The sequence below is a fragment of the Amblyomma americanum genome, chromosome 3, assembly GCF_052857255.1.
Source record: "Amblyomma americanum isolate KBUSLIRL-KWMA chromosome 3, ASM5285725v1, whole genome shotgun sequence".
Taxonomy (NCBI): Eukaryota; Metazoa; Arthropoda; class Arachnida; order Ixodida; family Ixodidae; genus Amblyomma; species Amblyomma americanum.
The window spans coordinates 131,585,233-131,604,234 of NC_135499.1; the positions used below are offsets into that span (position 1 = coordinate 131,585,233).

General features: G+C 49.2%; 1 protein-coding gene across 6 annotated transcripts in view; it reads right to left on the reverse strand.

The window, feature by feature from the left end:
* The window catches only part of Epac (Exchange protein directly activated by cAMP), a 296,847-nt gene that overhangs the window by 215,607 nt on the left and 62,238 nt on the right, over positions 1–19,002 (reverse strand). Inside the window, exon 1 of one of the 6 annotated variants that reach the window (XM_077657887.1) lies at positions 2,178–2,536. The exons of 4 other annotated variants lie outside the window; for them this stretch is intronic. The gene's annotated coding sequence lies outside the window, so the exon portion shown is untranslated. Of the gene's footprint in view, positions 1–2,177; positions 2,537–19,002 lie in introns of those variants that run through there. One more of the 6 variants, XM_077657886.1, reaches the window with a different exon arrangement.

Below are 19,002 nucleotides of genomic sequence, written 5' to 3' on the forward strand. Positions count from 1 at the left end.
AACATTGACGTTAGTAAAGAAATGGATAACGACATAGATTATACATGCGGCTTAGCGGATACCAGAACGATTACTTACACGATGTGGGTAAGTTGTTTAAAAACCTTGATTCTGCATTTTTTCATGCCAAGCGGTAATTCATTTAACATTGCTATCCCTGGAATTCCAATTGTTTATTTTCAATAGTTAGGCCACATCTATTTTATTTTCCGCCTTAAGAGCCAGACCGCTGCTGCAGTATAGCTTTGTGACGTATGTGTCACGCTTTCATACGGGAACTGTTCAGCATGCGCTTAATCTCCACAGTAATACGAGGAAGCATGGAAGCGACAGCCGGTGGTTGCTAATAACTCAGCAGATTTTTTTCTTGACAGGACACGTTTAATAAGCTACAACTGTTATAAACACTCTACTTTGCGTTCATCAATTACCAGTGAACATTTTGTTAGGTTTTTGCATCCCTGAAGCGCGTTTACTGGAAGTTTGTGACGCCGACAGCGTCTCGATACAGCGCCTTTAAAACCGCGAACAATATAGCGCGAACTACCCAGGCGGTGGTGATTAATTATGCGGGCGCGCTGTTGTAACTACCAGGTGCCGAGCGGTCCGGAGCTGCGCAACGATTAGCGCACCTTTTTCCGGTTTCCCACTCTTCCGGCAAACACCCCGGCCCAGATTTAGCGCTCGAGTTTGATGAACTGTTATCGGGCGATATGTCCGCCCACGGGCATGCCGCCTACAGCGCAACCATCGAGACGCGCTTCATTAACGATCGTTCGCTCAGTGCACCTTCCACCGGCAACAGCCGCCTGGGTTCCCGTTGCGTCCGCAGCAATGGCCCATTCGGCCCCAGTTCAGGCTTAGACAACAGGATAATACGGCAACGTACCATGGCAACAGACCGATCATGCTTTTAAAAGCTGCGGGGCATTGCCGACACGCTGCGACTCCTAAATATATTCTCTCTTACCTGAGAGCACACACAGTTGGCTTATAAGCTAAAGCCTTTTCCCATGGTGGTCCTTTTAGTATATGTAAAGACCACAGATCGGAAGAAGCCGCTAGCTGGGTATTTTCAGCTATACGCGCTCCAGGCAATGGTGTGAACTCAGGTGTGGTGAATGCTTGATGCGTTAGACAAAAATAAATGAACGATCCTGTAGGTGCCCAAATAGATCACTGGCAAGAGAACCGACTCGCCGCGGTGGCTCAGTGGTTAGAGCGCTCGGCTACTGATCCGGAGTACGCGTGTTCGAACCCGACCGTGGCGGCCGCGTTTCGATGGAGGCGAAACGCAAAGGCGCCCGTGTGCTGTGCGATGTCCGTGCACGTTAAAGATCCCCAGGTGGTCGAAATTATTCCGGAGCCCTCCACTACGGTACCTCTTTCTTCCTTTCTTCTTTCACTCCCTCCTCTATCCCTTCCCTTACGGCACGGTTCAGGTGTCCGCCGATATGCGAGACAGATACTGCGCCATTTCCTTTCCCGAAAAACCAATTATTATTATTATTATTAGGTGCATACATAAAAAGGCTTTCCGGCCTGAAAAAAGAAGGTCAAAGTAATCAGTAGCACCACGCTTGTTCAAAGGTCGACAACAAACAAAATGATAGATCAGCAGCAAAGAAACACAAGTGAGTGTTCTCACGCGCTTTTCACACAGCCTTCTCGCCCGCCGCGGTGGCTCAGTGGCTATGGCGTTCGGCTGCTGACTTCTAGGCCGCGGGTTCGATCCCAGCCATGCAGGCCGTATTTCCATGCAGGTAGAATACACAAACGCCCGTGTACAGCGCTGTGTCAGCGCACGTTAAAGATATCCTGCAAGTCTACAATTTAAACCTGATCCCTCCACTTTGTCTTCCCTCATATCCTACGTTTCGCTTGGGGATGTTCAACGCCAAAATATACCATTTTCTATACCACCCCGGACAGTAGAAGCGAAGGAAATATGTTAGCATCAGCAGCGTCAGAAATCTCGAAACGCTATGCGCGGGAAAACGCCAACATGAACAGAAGTTAACTGTGGCTGAAGTTGCAGGTGTCGCTGCTATGGGATTCACGAACGAATCGAAGGGGACGACTTCGTATGTTCTGTAGTACATCGCGTATCCGGGTCCACAAACATAACACACACAGGGTAATGCATCTCAACGAATGACCAACGAGATGTACCTTACCGTGGCCGCGCCATGCTTGCGCTGAGCTAGGCCCGTTATTCAAAACTTCGCGCGGGGGCCTGATGACGTTGGGTTCGGCGGCGAAAGGAAGACGGTGCACTTCACCCGCACATCAAAACGTTGCGCTTGGTTGCCCTCCGAAGGCCTTCTAATGCCGGCGCTGACAACGGAGGCAGAACTGCACAGGGCCGAATGTGCGCACACTCACGCGACCATTGACTCGCACAGAAGACGTGTGAGCAACTGAATCGCCTGCGGCGCTTTGCACCGGGGTCCCCTTCTGTGCTGCGGGTGCGAGGGGGAAAGCGCCCCAGTGCGGTGTGTGGAAGAGTGTCGTCTATTCCGAGGAAGCGAGCCCGGAGACGACGATGCGAGCACAGACCTGGTGACACGGAAAGGTGCCCGACTCTTTCCCGCCCCTCCTCCGTTGCAGCTTTTCCACCCTGCCTTCTCCGCCAGCGGCCGCACGCGGCAGGGAACAAAAGAAACGCTGTGCAGTGACGACGCGCGCGCAAGGCGTCCTCCCCCGTTGTGAGGTGGCTACGCCTGGAGCGCGCAGCGCGGAAGGAAAATGCACGTTATTCGTGCACGCCTCGAATATTTCGAGACACGGAACAAACGGCATAACGCACGAACAAAGGTGGCGTCTAGTTTTTTTGGCAGGGGTATGACAGCACACTGACCCGAACGAAAGCCTCTATCGAGCTGCGGTTCCTGGACAAAGCTTGCAAATGAAAGATGCCTGGCTGTAAGTGTGCGTTGCTCATTTGCATATACACGAAGACTACTCGATAAATTTTGCCTTGTAGTCAGTGGCAGAATGCACTAGTAACTCCAGTGGTGCAGCGGTTCACTAGTATCTGCACTGGTGCATTATGCCTGTTTCACATGGTGCGACGCGAACGAAAAATTACGGCCCGGTCGCATTGTCGTTGCGACGGTAATCGCAGACGCCGTTTCACATGCCAACGGTTTCAGTCGGTGCCGTCGGCACCCTAACGTCGGTGCGGCCTTTCATTGGCCGAAAAATCTTCCAACAAAGGAGTAAGCCTGGCCAGTTGGTACATTCTTTGTATGAAAACAGCGCAGCAGGCAGGACCAAGAAAGGAAGACACACACACACAGCGCCCGTGTGTGTGTCTTCCTTTCTTGGTCCCGTCTGCTGCGCTGTTTCCATGCAAAGAATATTCTTCGGGTGCAATAAATGTCAGACATCGTGGCAGGTGTTGATTTCGTAATCATGGGTAATAATATTGAGCCGTGATGTATTATTAAGTTCAATAAAACGTTTTCGAGATTTTCCTGTCATGTCGCTGAGCTCCTATTGGCTGACTACTGTGGCCATCGCTGCGACCGCACCGACGCTGCGACAGTGCGACCAACTTGTTGAAAGTCTGTCGCGGCGGCCCTGCGACGAGAACGACGCGCATTTCTGTCGCACAGCGGCAGAAATCGCACTGCGCTGCGGCAACAATCGCATCATGTGAAACGGCCTTTAGTCGCAAAAGGATGATGAGGGCTGCTGAAGTAATTACTAGAAGTGCACACTGCATCGGTGAACTCGCCAGTCACGAAACGCGTAGCCTTCAACTTACATTCATTTTTTTTTGGAAACAGCAGAAGTCTGTTCGTGGTAGTCCCACGTTGTAAGGTGAGCAAAGTTAAATAGCCGCCATTGTTGTTCTAAGACAGCGCGCAGAGACTATTGAAGAGGCATCTGCTCCTTGGAAAGCGCAACCTTTCAACTCTTGGATGTAACATCTTTCAATTAGACCAATTCCTATACAAAAGGGGCTACATTCCAGGAACCACAACTAGATGCGGAGCAGCCATCGGTTGGCCACAGAAAAGTAGCTAATCACGCAAGAAACGAGAAAGTGCATTACTGAGCAAAAGTTGCTCACTACTAGCAACTTGCAACCAGCCACTTCCCCTTTTCGAGCATGAACACGTTAGAACATATTTATGTGCGAACATGTTCATGTTCGCACATGGACATGTTTGTACCGGGCCGTGGAAATGCGTCTACAGTAAGCTGCCTCAGTTTGCCAAACGCCAGGATATGAAACAGATGGGGCTAAATGTTCACGGTCCTTTTCACTGCGGTAAATTATTAGCAGATATGGAAACTCATAAAGCCCCTGCAGTTCTGTCTTGCATACTGCGCGCTCTATCAGGAGCAGCTATAAAACAATGGCAATTGTGAAGAGAGAAGCAGTGCTGCATTCGGAAATTTTGGCCTTTTGAGAGGAAATCCTCAAGACTTTTAGGGACTTTTAAAAATCCCCAAGGGTATTAAGAAAACTTTTCTGGGGGTAAATGTATCAAAAACTGTCTAGATAAATTACTGCCATCAATGTACGACATTGTCGAATCTGCGGACGTTTATAGACTGTCTGCCGAGTAGTTAGAGAACAAAAGGAAAGATGTTTCATCTCCCGTCTTCTTTCCAGACCTCCTCGACATTACATCTTTACGCTTGTCCATGCGTCGGACGCAATACAGCTCGGTTTTCAGTGAAGCATTTCTCACGCCGCTGCTGCATTACTTATATGCGGTGCGCCGTGCCGATCACCTTAATCGCCTGCTGGGGCCTGAAAACTTTCGTTGGGTGACCTGGCCGACATTTTTAACCTAAACTTTTTTTTTTAATTCGCATAGTTATAGGGTGCCAACGTATGCGACGAATCAACGGGTTTGGGAGCAAAGACGGCAATCAGGTTGAGCCGACACTTTCCTGACTTGCAATAGTCACGTACGAGGTACGAGTTAATGCTAATCGTTTACATTACAAAATGCGCTCGGACGGCAACGGAACTTTGAGATTGGATTCTAAACAGCTTTTTGTTGCAACGCGTAGCCATGTGATGGCGGTCGCCTTTTGTCACGGTTTGCCCCTGTTTTAAATGCGTGGTAGGGAGTGGAGAAGGAAACACAAACACGCGTTGCAGGTACTAATGGTTGGCGAAATCCAGCACTTCGGACTTAATAAAAAAAATATCTATAAAGTACTCTAGAGAAAATGCAAGGAATTTCCGAGCTGGTGCAAGGAAAAATGCGAAAAATAAAGGATTTTTCATGCGTGACTAAGGAAACTTTCGGTTACGGCATCGAACATTACTGTGGCCGTGTAGCAGCGAGAAAGGTAAGCACTTAAGGGTATAAACAATTACTTTACCTATATTTTTAGCAAATGCAAACAAATATGCGGATTAAGTTGATTGGAACAGAAGGTTCTGAGAACAGATGACTGCCAACAAAAAGACGCATACAAATGTCAGCTTGGTGGCATCCGCCACGGCCGTGCTTCGAAGAGGGTACTCACACTGTTCATCGATTGAAGCTCCTTAGCCTCTTTGAGGTGACGTAGACAACAAGTGTACGTTTCCTTCCATCAGCTGCCAGCACTTGAATTTTGGTAGGTAAGATTGAAGTAGAGAAACTCTTTTTCGACGTGTAATGCTTTAATGGGGGCTCACTCAGCTAAGCATCAACAACGGTCAGCTAATGACGAACGGCTGGTAGAAAAGCACAGGTCCATAAAGTTTGTACAATCAAACTTCTCGGCGCCATAAGTAGCACACAGAGTGCAACGGTGGTGATTAACGACCGGAGAAGTGCAGATGACGGTGATCATTAGTGATCTGATACGTGCGCCGCTGAGCGTAATGACTGTCATCAATGGGCTCAGTGAGTGGCAGCTCATGTAGAAGAAAGTAACAGAAGCAAAAAAGAGCATAACACTGCGAGGTATTACCCTCAGAGGCTTAGCCGACGTGGAGCGATCTGTCTAAAATATGTTTTAGATGAAATAAAAAAATCCCGCACACAAAGACAGGCTCGTTATCCGGATTATTAGTACTAAGCTGCAGCGGCAACGGTGAGGCTTACACCAACTTTTATTTTGATGGTTCAAGCTCATGTTTGTTTCTTTATTGATTACTAGCCTTAAAGCAAAGTTTATCACTTCTTCGTTTCTACGAGCACAAAACGCTTCAAACCGTTACTCTCACCCTTCTATGCTCAGGAGCAGGCTTACGCTTCAAACAGCACAAAAATAATTCCACTGGTCCATTTAGCTCACAGTTGCCAAGTGTTTAGGCAGATTGCAAGAAGTAAGACGCTCAGTATACGTGCACATAATTTCCACTGAAATAGAGCACACATGAAGTAATTATTCTAGGTGAAATCACAACGTTAATAACGTTTTGTGTGTTAAAGCGAGAACAAAAAAAGACAGAAATGACACCCGCGTTCGCTCGTTTTCACGGTACAAAGAAAATTGGTTGAATAATTGAAAAATTTCAGTCGAATAGCGCCGAATAAAGTTATATAACAGTGCCCAGACAGTGCAAAAAAAAGAATGCATGATTTAATAAATAAAGGTTCGCACTATGGCCTCTTCGGAGCAGTAACTCATTATTGCGGTCAGCAGTAACGGGCTGCCTGTGTGACATGAAACTTTCGAATGCCGAGATAGATATTCGAAGTCAATGAACACCGCCAGGTATGTATTTTCCAGATGTACGTTGGTTCTAAACGGTATGCAGCAGTTACACAGATCTGCGTCATCACCGAATAAGCGTGAGCTGTGAAACTCACTCTTCCGTCCCAAGTGGAGTAGAATATATGACACCAAGACTGTGCAACGCTGATTAAAAACAAAGTACCGCACTTTTCGAAAATGTATTATGATATAAAAGACTTTTTTTCGGGCCTGCGTATAGAAACTTAGCTTGCATGCGACGAAAGAAGAGCGCCAATATGGAGTAAGCGTCGCTTTTGATAGATTGATTAATGCATTCGTATGATTTGTTCCTCAGTGATAAAAAAACAATCTCAAGAGGGATAGTTTACCGCTGCATTGTCTAGGAGGCTAAGGAAAAGGCAGCAGTTCCTTAAAATGGATCAGCCCTCTTTTCCCTTTATTCCGCATACAGCGCATAATAAACGCATCATGACCGAAGTGATCAAAACATCAGATTCTAAGCTGATTACGATCAGTTGTACAGAAAACAAAGAACTCTGTCACAAAATAACACTGCTATCATTCTCGAGACATGACACAATGTACCTGGCAATAATTGTTAGTAGCACCTACAGTAATAACTAGGTAAACACATTTTCCTTGCAAAAAAGCCATTTATCAGTAGAAACTTGGTGATTGGAAACTTTGAGGGGACTGAAATGCTATATCTACTCCTAAAGGTATGGTGCTATGATATTACCAAAACTAGTTCAACGTTAAAGTCTGTTACGTGATGCCGAATTTGTATGAGTGTGAACACAGAGGCGTCAAAGGACTCAAAAGCTTTAATAGCATTCCTTGATTTTCGCCGCAGACAAACATTAGTAAAATATTGAGGAATCATGATAACATTGGAAAAAGTTTGGAAACGTGCCCAGCGTCACGACAGAAGAAAGCACACCTAATGCATTCAAGCTTCTCCCAAGAAGCGCAGAGCCCATAAGTGCAGAACACTTACTTTACCACGTTGCTGGCACGCTCTATTTTCCTCTAAGTCTCACAACACTGGCTGGCACAGTTTCTCGGAGGTTTGAGTTTCGCAGTCAAGTCAAAGACAGTTTAATGAAGGGGTATTGCACACTGACTATTCCTGTCCGAGCGTGCTCTGTGGCCGGAGGCGGGGGGCGGGGGGAGGGGGAGGGAACCGGTCACATCTTTTTGTTATATCAGTACATTAACCGAGACGTCAGTAAATACTATTTTCAGCCGGAAGCGATACTCGTGGTTTTCTAAATGGCGCCTCAGGCTTCGTCGCATTGTGACCACATGTGATTCACTTATTCTTGTGTGCGTGTTGACCTGTATCCGGTCAACACCGCATCCCTCTACGAAATTCCACCCAGGCAGCCCCACGACTCTCAACCGTCTTGTGCTGCTTTCGTTGATCCTTCCCTCTCGATACACAGGCAGTCGGCGGCAATATTCCGCACGAAGAAACAGGCGGTGGTGCGTATAAGGTATAGGGTGCTAGTCAAGAGCCGGGGCTCCGCTTGGCGCACCTGCCCCACGACGCACGTCATATCGAGCACGACGCAGATCCAGAGAGCGAGGCGCGTGTGTTGCTGTGCCGATACTCCGGAAATGCTAATGCAAACGAATATCCTCGGAGCTGCCGCCAGCACGCATTATCCTTGCGCGGCGCACGAAGAGAGAAGATCGAATGCAGACGTGAGCCGGGAGACTGCGACGGGGCGGAAAAAAGAAAGAAAGTAAGAATGAAGCAGGAGTACTGCCGCGCTTATACTGCGTCTCACAAGAAGGGTGCAGTGCTGAGAAGGCAACAGCCTCGTGTCAGACAAGCGGCAGAGTCAGCGCTCAGCGGTGGTGCGCGTCAATCCAATCAGCAGTGCACGTATCTGTAACTTAAGTCGCTTTCCCCTGGAGTAGAAGAGCGGGGGGAGGGGGTGGGGGCGCCGAAATGGTTGAGATCTCTATCTCACCCGCCTTCCAAATGAGGTCGAGAGCGTATTAAGGGATAGTAGTAATGAGGGCGCAGAGCACAGCCTCTTCACTTACGTAGAAGGAACCGTTTCTCGAAGCTTTTTACGCGTCTTTGACTCATTCCCCCACTTTCATACGCCCCTCCCTGTAACACTTCAACGGGACGAGTTATAGCGATACAGACCATGCCTGCCCCGGGAAATTATAGTAGCAGTTGATGCGATGAACCTTCACGTGAAGCGCGCAGCGCAAAATCGAAATGACACGCAATAGAGGCGCTGCGCGGAGACATGTAACAAACTCGAAATACAAGTTACAAGCGACAACGCGCTGCGAGAAAACAAGTAAACAGCGGGAAATAGAAGTGACAAGTAAAAAACACCCTGCACGAGCACCGCTTTTTTAGACGCACTAATGACAGCAAGATGGATCACGCCTCGCGGTTTCCGCAATGCTGAACGCTGTTCTTTTTTTTTCTGCGAGACAGAAAGAGAGAGAACAAGCTGCGTAATGGCTGGACACAAGCACGCGCGCCTTCTCGCGTGCCTGACGCAGCTGCGGCGCTCGGTCCGGCGAGAATCGGCGCTGACCGCATCGTGTCTTGTTCGGACGAGGCGCAGCGTCCGGCTTTGCATTTCAAATGAGAGCGAACCACAGCGTCGTCTTCGCTGCGTCGCGTTCCTGCGAGAAGAGAAAACGCCGCCTTGGTGGTCGCCGCCTTTGTCGTCTTCTTCCAGACGTCCGCCGCGAAGCCATAACACATACAACAAAGCGCGCCATTTCCCCGTCCATGGTGCACGCTCTCGGATTTCACGCGATGCGTCCTTTTTTTTTTCCGGCAGGGAAAGTCGCCGTAAGCGCCTGCTTCGCACGCTTCTACTCAAAGCGTGCGCCTCCAAACACGAGAAACTCGGCGCCTCTTCCGAGGACACGATAAAAAAAAAAAACAGAAAAGGGGGAAAGAATAATAAAGACGACGAGAACAAGCTTACTCTACAAAAGCGCGGGCGGAAGGAAGGTTCGAACTCGAATTTCCGGGAACTCGGAAAGGTCGACCGCCACTATAGCCGCGTTTCGACAGTTCACGCAGCAGCTGATCTATATTCCGTGAACGACCGGCATCTGTCGTGCATCTCTGCTCGTTCGAGCGGCACTTTGCCCGCACCTGCATACGCTCGCGCTGAGAAAGCGTGCAGGCGTTAATTACGTCAGTGCGGACTGAACGGATTCGAACTTCGCGCTCCTCCGCGGTTCCAACCTCCCTGATGCGAGACTGCGAGGGCAGAGGGCGCTGCGCAAGAAACAAGAGCGGAGAAGTTGCCAAAGGCACAATCCAGAATTGGGTCTGCAGGAGATGGCGCAAGTGCTTGTCTTATAACTGCTTGAGTTCCTCATCGATCAAATCTGCAAGAAGTGAAGACACAGAGAGAGAGAGAGAAGGAGGAGGAGGAGAAAGTGGGGCACTTTCGGCGCTGTTTGCACAGGCACATATTTACCCAGTGCCGGATCCCGGGAACTCCCTGTGCAACCCGTGGGCGAATGCGCGTGCGCAGGCCGAGCGAGTATCTTCGCCGGAGTTCCCGGGCTCTTCTCTCTTCCTTTGCCTTTTTACTCCTGTTTCCCATCTTGGACATGCAGAGTAAAGGAACCTGATAAAACAGTACATATTGGCTCAAGGGCGTTTGCAGGCGTCTGCTGCGTTGCGGTTCCACGAATCCGAGCTGGTTTTTGCGTGGGTGCATTAATTGTACCCAACTACCCACGCACGCCCCGTACTTTCTCTTTGATCTTCCTTTTCGGCATCTTAATCCCTTCCCTCTCGCCTTGTACGTCGGAGTGAGACAGTTAACACGTCTGTTCTTCCCCCTTCTAGCCTCTACCAGATGCCTGACTCCTCGGAGAGTTTTGCTAGTTAGTGACGCCGCATATCCTAATCGAAAGATAATTGGATGAGGGACTATCTTTAGCCTCGACGCCACCTACTTTTTGAAAAATACCGGTTCTGTACCTCTCTTTAAGGGGGAAAAACAGTATGATACATACGAACCCGCGCAAGAATAAATCTAATATGAGAACCAAGCATACACTGCGCACGTAGGAGAGCAATCTTTGTGCGTCCTCGCATGTTTCAGCGTGACGACGATTGCTGAGTCGTTTTAATAGGACATGATAATATTACGAGGTTAGTTCAGCAGCCGGATAGACAGAAGACACACCAGAAAACGGGTCACTCAAGCACTAGCGGCAGCGTCCTCGTCTTCGTCGACTGCCCAGCGACACAACAACGCTGTCTTCGCTTCGCGACTGTGTACCGTAACACTACCCCCCCCCCCCCCCCCTCTGCCCCGCGGCAGAAGGCACACCCGGGGTGGCCTAGGGGGTGAGTGCGAGTGGTAGGGTTTAAGACGGGCGAAGTGCACAAGCTGTGTGGAGGGGGCCACGGAAGGAGAGTGGGGGTGCAGCGGCGTGAGTTCGTAGGTCACATCGCTCAGTTGCCTCAAGACGCAGCAAGGACCGACGTAACGAGGCAGGAGCTTCTCACACAGTCCCACACGGCGTGCAGGGAGCCAGAGCAGTACCAGGGAGCCGGGAGAGTAGTGGACGTCACGATGATGAAGGTCGTAACAACGTTTTTGAGTGGTCTGAGAAGCGTGGAGACGATCCCTAGCGATTTGGCGGGCGGCGTCAGCACGGGCAATGGCGTCACAAGCATAACTGCTAGTGGAAGGGTCACAAGGCAGTAAGCTCTCAAAGGGTAGCAACGGGTCGCGGCCAAAGAGCACGTAGAATGAGTATCCGGTGGTATCATGGCGTGAAGAATTGTAGGCGAACGTCACGAAGGGTAAACTGACGTCCCAGTTACGATAGTGGTCGGAGACATACATGGACAGCATGTCCGTCAGGGTGCGGTTAAGACGCTCAGTAAGGCCGTTTGTTTGGGGATAGTAGGCTGTCGTGAACTTGTGACGGGTGGAGCAGGAGCGGAGAAGGTCGTGGACCACTTTAGAGACAAAGCAGGGGCCTCGATCTGTAAGCAGATAACGAGAAGCGCCATGAAGCAAGACGACGTCATGGAGGAGAAAGCCGGCGACATCGGAGGCACAGCTGGTCGGGATAGCGCGCGTGACAGCGGACTGGATAGTGTAATCGGTCGCAACGGCAATCCACTTGTAGTGTAACGAAGAAGACGAAGTTGGCAGTGGCCCGAGACGTAGCGCTCGCGCTAGGCCAGCGGCCATTAAACCATCTCACTGCCATCAGTCATCTCGTCTCATACTTCGGCTGGCCGTTACGTAACATTTGGTGCGAGGTGCGGAGTTCATCCCCATCCTGGTCCGGGAGCTTCGGCGCATGCGGGAGCCGTGTTCGTCGGCCGTGAGTTCTTGGTCTGCGTCGCCCGGCCGTGCCCCAGCCTTTCAGACCCGAACTGATCTCGCTGTTGTTCCCCCGCCCCGTACACCGCCCAGACCACTCGACACGATGAACTGGACCTGACTCAAGGACCCGACCTCATCGACCCAAGACGCTGGCCACACGTGACGACACCGTTCCCCTGCCCATGCCTTTCGGCGCGTCCTGGGGCCCCGGCCGTCGGCTCCTGGTGACCTACGGCCAGGAAGCTTCGCGTGCCACGAATCATTCAGCCATGTTCTTCATCGTGGCAGCCAGCACCTCACCCCTTTCTGCTTCCTGTCCCGCTTTCCTCTGAAGCCCATAACCACTTCGCGCGTCTCTTTGTCACCGATCGGGACGATCGCTCGGTGGCTCCGGGTAGTGTGACGAAGAAGACGAAGTTGGCAGTGGCCTGAGACGGAGCGCTCGCGCTAGGCCAGCGGCCATTAAACCATTCCATTGTCATCAGTCATCTCGTCTCATACTTCAGCTGGCCGTCACATAACAATATAAGCAGTTGCTTTACTGCTTTGGTCTGTTTTTCATATTGATTTGTCATGATTTAGTTATTAAATGTTATTTCATACGATCTAAGAAAATAACATCCTAAGCAGTTCAGCTATGACTGATGTACTGAGGAGTTCATTCCTCACCCGTGCGGCTAGAGACTGGAATTCCCCACCTAATGATGTTAATATGCTCTTGATTTCTTATTTTTTCGTCAGTTGTACACTATTATTTTCTGTTCCCGATATCACTAAATTCATTCTCATCGTCGATTAATGAATAAGCGTTTGAATTGAAGAATATTAACGATGTATCTTTTTATATTTGCTTCGTTTCATTTGCTTATTAAACTCAGCCGATGTTCGATGTTTCGATTAACTACTGATTACTACTGATTCCTTGTCTGGGTTCGCTTTTCCTGAAATTGTTCCTTTTGTGTATACAACGTCCTTAAACTGGCACTGCCTCGATTGATGCTAGCACGATGCTATAAAAATAAAATAAATACATTCAGTTAGGCTCTGTGTGCCTTTCCCAGATTACTCAAGTCAACCACTAAAATGTTTTAAATTAAGGCCTGCTCTATATCGCTGTTTCCCGATGCTGTGATAGGGCTTAAAACAGAGGGACCTTAGTACTAACGTTTGCCCCTGGGTGCACATACTACATTAACATGTAGTACCTCAATACAAGGGTCGTCATTAGGGTAGGCTCACTGGATAAGTGCTTTGTTCATTCTTAACCTCTATCCCGCCGCGGTGGCTCAGTGGTTATGGCGCTCAGTTGCTAACCCGAAAGACGCGGGTTGGATCCCGGCCGCGGCGGCTGAATTTCGAAGGAGGCGAAATTGTAGAGGCCCGTGTACTGTGCGATGTCAGTGCACGTTAAAGAACCCCTGGCGGTCGAAATTTCCGGAGACCTTCACTACGGCGTCCGTCATGGCCTGAGTCGCTTTGGGACGTTAAACCCTCATACACACACCATTCTTAACCTCTGTCATCGTATCCATCGATTTTCTGCGGGCGGGCTTAAAAAAACAAAGCATACGCATTTACATTTGTTTTCCTTTGAGAGAACCAGAAACAGAAACTGTCGCCATGCTTTTAGAGGCTTCGCACAAAATTAGGCAGGGAAAGGCATAAGAAAAGTTTTTCTCGTCTCAAACTTGGCTTAATATCTTTCTAAAAGGAACGTTTCGGTTACAACGACCAGTAAATACCCAGAGCACATCAGAGGACTGCGAGAGGGCAGTGCTCATATTCTCGTCGTAATACGCCTCTCACTGCCCGGCATGCAACAGCGTCCAACCCACTCTACACCACTCCATGTACTCCCCCTCCCGGCAACCACCTTTACTCCACCCCACTACTTCCTTACTGGAAACTGCTATCCAGCTCTAGTAGAAGTTGTTCGAGTCCTGGACTGAGGACCCCGCCCACGTGGACCGATCTCCCAGTCACCCGTTCTAAATAACGTTTTCCTCCTTCTCCGGTTTTGGCAAATGTGGCGCCAGGAACATGATTAGTGGCACCATATTTGTCAAAATAACCAGGCAACGGGATTTGCTTCTCAAACGTGGAGAGGAGCACTTAAGGCACCTTTTGAGCTCCAAATCTGTGTAAGGTAAGCAGGACATGTGTCCTCACCTTTGAAGGCATTTTGGTTTTAACGGGTGCTAAAAGAGCTCAACAACACCGCCGAGAAGCAAGCCCCGTTGCCGGATTACCTTTGTGACAGACAGCACGTGAAGCTTACAGCTCAAAACACAGATGGCCCTACGCTCATATTAATGGCGGAACACATTTAAGATATGTGCGCTGTCCTGAATGGTTGAGGAGGCCTGTAGCTTCCTTAGTGCTGCAAGAAAGTGCGAGATGGGGTATGGGATTTTCGTGGAATTGGTATCGCCAGGCGCAAAAGCCAGCTCGTCGAGCAGTACGTCCGCGCGATTCTCGGAAACGTTTATTGGCTGTCAATGAAATTTTAATAAGAACACCCGTTTCTGCAAGGCACAACATATCTCCCTCTGCTTCTCACGAGGCGCCACAGTCGCACGAGAGAGGTTCTGGCATCCGGCACTAGTGAGTTCGCCAAATCGAAGAAGACACGCTACTTCCTCGACAGCGCCTGACGAGTCCGACGCTCTCTGCACGCAACAACACTTTTGCGTAACTAGAACTGAGTAGCAGCAGTCGCCCCCGTCTTCACCGACGACTCCGTAATCGACCTTCCGAGTCACTTGCGTGCGATACTGACTTCGCGTGCACGCCCGCTATTGCCATCCGCGCAGTACAGGTCCAACTCGAACGGACGTCTCCCCCATAAACGGTGCTTGGCACGGCAGTGCGTTCATAGGGGGCAAAAGAACAACCATTGGAAGGGACATGAATGGAGAATAAGAGCAAAAGAAATAATCGCGCGGCATAGAGCCGTCCCATTCCCACACCCTCCTCCTCCTCCTCCCTCTTTCCCTCTTTCTCTATCACACACCACGCACACGCGCACGCACACATACTAACTCGCGCAGCCCGCCGCATAGCAGTGGCCTTTGCGAAGCCGGCCCGCTCTCGAGTAAACTAATTACGCCCTAATTACTCTTTTCCCGACGGGCAGGCACGCAGCGAAAGCTTGCCGGCCGTCCCCACAGCTTACTGCGAGCCGGCCCACTCTCCCATACACCTCTGCATGCTTAGCGTGCGGCACTTCTCCGCAGCAGACACTAAGGACGCAGAAGGGCTTTTCGCAACCCGAGCAGAATCTGGCGCAAAGCAGTTTCGACTCTTGTCTGCTTAGCCCTGTTGCTCCCCACCCGTTGTCGGAAGCCTCCGAGACGAGAGGAAGCGCATCTCCATTTTTTTTATGTTTCTTTCTTTCCTATATCCTTCGTTCTTCGAAGCGGACGGCGATGGTGGCTCGCCAAGGAGGAATCGGCGGTGCACACTGAATTCGCCGAGGCGCTTTGAGCAGCGAGATTTTATGCTGGAGCGTTGAACGTTTCTTACCTTGTGGACAGCGCGGAAAGCACATGCCTGGCTGTGATGTCTGTAAAAAGAGCTGGAGCATCAGTTTTTGAGCTATACGGAAGTACTTTTCTTTGCTGTTGAAAAGCTGCACTTTCTCGTTTGTTTTCTGGCTTGAAAAGGCCGTAGTAACCTGCATTTTAATTCAGCTAAATGTCCACAAAAAGGTTTTTTCCCGTTTATTTGTTTGTGCACGTTAAAGATCCCCAGGCGGTCGAAATTATTCCGGAGCCCTCCACTACGGCACCTCTTCTTCCTTTCTTCTTTCACTCTTTCCTTTACCCTTCCCTTACGGCGCGGTTCAGGTGTCCAACAATATATGAGACAGATACTGCGCAATTTCCTTCCCCCCCCCCAAAAAAAAAACAATTATTATCATTATTATTCATTTGTTTGGCATGCTGCGTTGTAGGTGACGTCTGCATGTTGTTTCCCTCTACTGATACAAAAAAAGCTGCATAATGTTTTACTACTCAAGGCAGATCAAGGACCGGATCCGTTTTGTCCTTGCCATTGTACACAGATTCAGCTACTCTTTCGTTCATTTTGAGCTTTTCGAATTTGAGCTGTGTTATTGCCGAGGAGGTTATTTGACATCAATCACATATCAAGAAAGCCGGACTAACAAGGCGACCTTAGCGAATACTATCACTGCGTCCCCAGGCATAAAGTATCAAGCTGCTTGAAACGCTATCATGACCAGTTTTGGTTAATTGCGACCGAGTGGTGTTCGAGCGCTCGTGCAAGCGTAAGGACCAGAAACATCATCGGTTTAATCTTTCTTGCCTTCTGCATTACCGCAGTGTGGTCTAAACAGAGACGTACCGAATTTACGACCAGGAGAAAATGATTTATTGACCGAAGGATAAATGTTGACCTACGGCGATCCTGTACTGGATATTTTGCCTTAGAACAAGAGCCGAGATATGCACTGAAGCGGTTGACAGTAGTCCGGGCCTTCATGTCGCTGTTCTCAGAACGTTGCCCAGCAATGCGGTTGTCTGCATTACTACCAGTACATGTGTGAATTAAACCAAGCACGTAAACCAATGAACACACCAGACGCGCAGAATTCGTGCTCCCGCGTTTCCACCTGTCTGACGAAAAACAAAAAAATATAAAAACAAACATTCGCGTTTTTTGCAGTGTACGAGTCTTATCCGCCCTTAATGTGGGACCGCTGTGCGAAATGAGTCGTTGTAGAAAGCTTTGCGCAGAGCAGAAATTTGAACGCAGAGAAAGAACTGTTCCCCCCAGCATTTCGAATTCGCTTCCGTTACGAGTTCCGCGTCGTTTCCGGGGTTGTAACCGGCGGCGCGCAAACGACCCGGCAAAAGACGAACGACCGAGAACGCGGGACTAACTGTACAAGAGCGCGAGCACATCTGAAGATGAAAACAATTGCGCTGCCGAGTAAAGGGTTACTGCTCACGAACAGGCTGGAGGAGTTAAGGCGGGGGGGGGGGGGGGGGGGGGAGTGTTGAAAGAAGAGGACTGGAGTGTCGGGAGGAACGCTTAAGTGAGTGGGAGGTAGGGGGAAGGCTGACCGCGTCTCTAAATAGTTATTACCCCCCTCCCGCATCTCTCTTCCATCCGATGGAAACCGAACGCAGGTGCTCTTGCTACGCTATATCCGCCCCTTCCACGGTCACTGAACTTGGCCCGGGTTTGCTTTCCCGGGGGGCAGCGGAGATCGCGAGAGACGCGAATGTGAGCAGCTCAGCGCAGCGCTGCCTCCTCTGTTGACTCCAGGGTGCAGGCCGTTGACCGCGACGCTGGCGGGGACGGGAACAGCTCAGAGAGCCGAACGATTCGACGCTACCTTTGCGCCAATACCGCACGCAGCTTGGTGGTAGCAGGCAAGGTCAACGAACTGCCAGAGCGGATAAACTGACCTAAAGAGACTTGAGCGATGGGCACGCTATGTTTTGATCTTATCTAGCTGTAAACACTCCTACTATGCGCCTTTTCACAAAATATTGGCAATACACACTTGAGTGCGTTCTATATCAGTATTTGTGCATTTTCAGCACTAAATGGACCTAAACCTTGCAGCGAAAGCCACGCAACTTATTTTCGCGAAGAGCAGAAAAACTCCTCGAACCTCTGAGATACTTCTGAGGTGCTGCAGGGGCGAATTTAAAGGTAAAATATTTTGGGGGAGCTAGGGCCGTCCTCCTAACGAAAATATTTCCGACGATAAAACCGTATTAACACCGTCCCCTCTTTATTTGAGAGAAAAAAAGAGAAACCCATACAAAAAAAATCCTATGGGCGTCTATGGAAAAAGCTATGTCCGTCTATGGCCTTTTATGAACGTCTATAAGCTCCCATAGAGGTGCTTATTGCCAGCTATTGAAAAATCTATGCCACTAAAGCTATACCTTTGGAGCCATACAATTGTCTTAAGCTCTCTATAGAAAAATATATCAGCCTGTATAGACAGCTATAGACAGAAATAGGAAAGGTCTATAGCTATTTGGGCCAAAATTCTATAGCCGGCCATAGGACATTTTTTGTATGGGAATGCATTGCACAATTAGCATTTAATAGTGCAGCAGCCGGCAGCGAAGTACACTTTTGGCGTCACTTATTCGGTGGAAAACCATTCATACCCTTGTACATTTTTGCACTTAATATTTGCTGAAACGCTCTGTCTATATTTACACGAATAAAAAAAAGAACGTAGCATGTAATTATAGGCAGCTGTTCTTGAAGTTTTGTAACACACTGGTTGTTTCAGGTGGTCGTATAGATCGATTATCGCATATCCGCGACTTACATGATGACATACCTGCAAAAGACCTCCAGGTGCCCAATACTAGTTATTCAGTGCGTTTGTAACGTATCCGACGACCCACCCAATGTGAACAGACGCACTTTAATGACCTCTATTCGCTGCGACGTGTAAAAAAAATCAACTGCTGCTGATGACTGCGGCCAGTCAGGGGTATTCCCATATCGAACGGTTGTCGATGACCTCCCACAAATGCAACAGCGGCAATGCCCTGAACTCGGCCACAACGTTGTGACAGCGCGGTGTGGGTTTCCTTTTAGGAGGAATCGTCACGGATATTCCACTGCGATGAAGGTTTTATTTTGTAGTGTACAGGATTCATTATACTGCGTGTTTCAGAATAACTAGGCCATGTCATAGCGCCGTGTTTGTGGAAGTAGCATACTAGTGTCATAATTAAACGTGTTGTAATAAAATTGGAGGGGACACTTCAGCTTCGCCTTAAGGGTATGACGCGACAGCGTAATGCGTTAATTCTCACATACGCAAAAGGTTATGCTGTAATTTTCATTCATAGATCCCTGAGAGTCCTCATACATGACCCCCCCCCCCCCCCCCTTATTAACGACTTGTTAACGCTATCGCGTTAATAAGTGGGCAGGGCTCTAGCACTCTTTTTTATGTCGGATACGGGAGGCA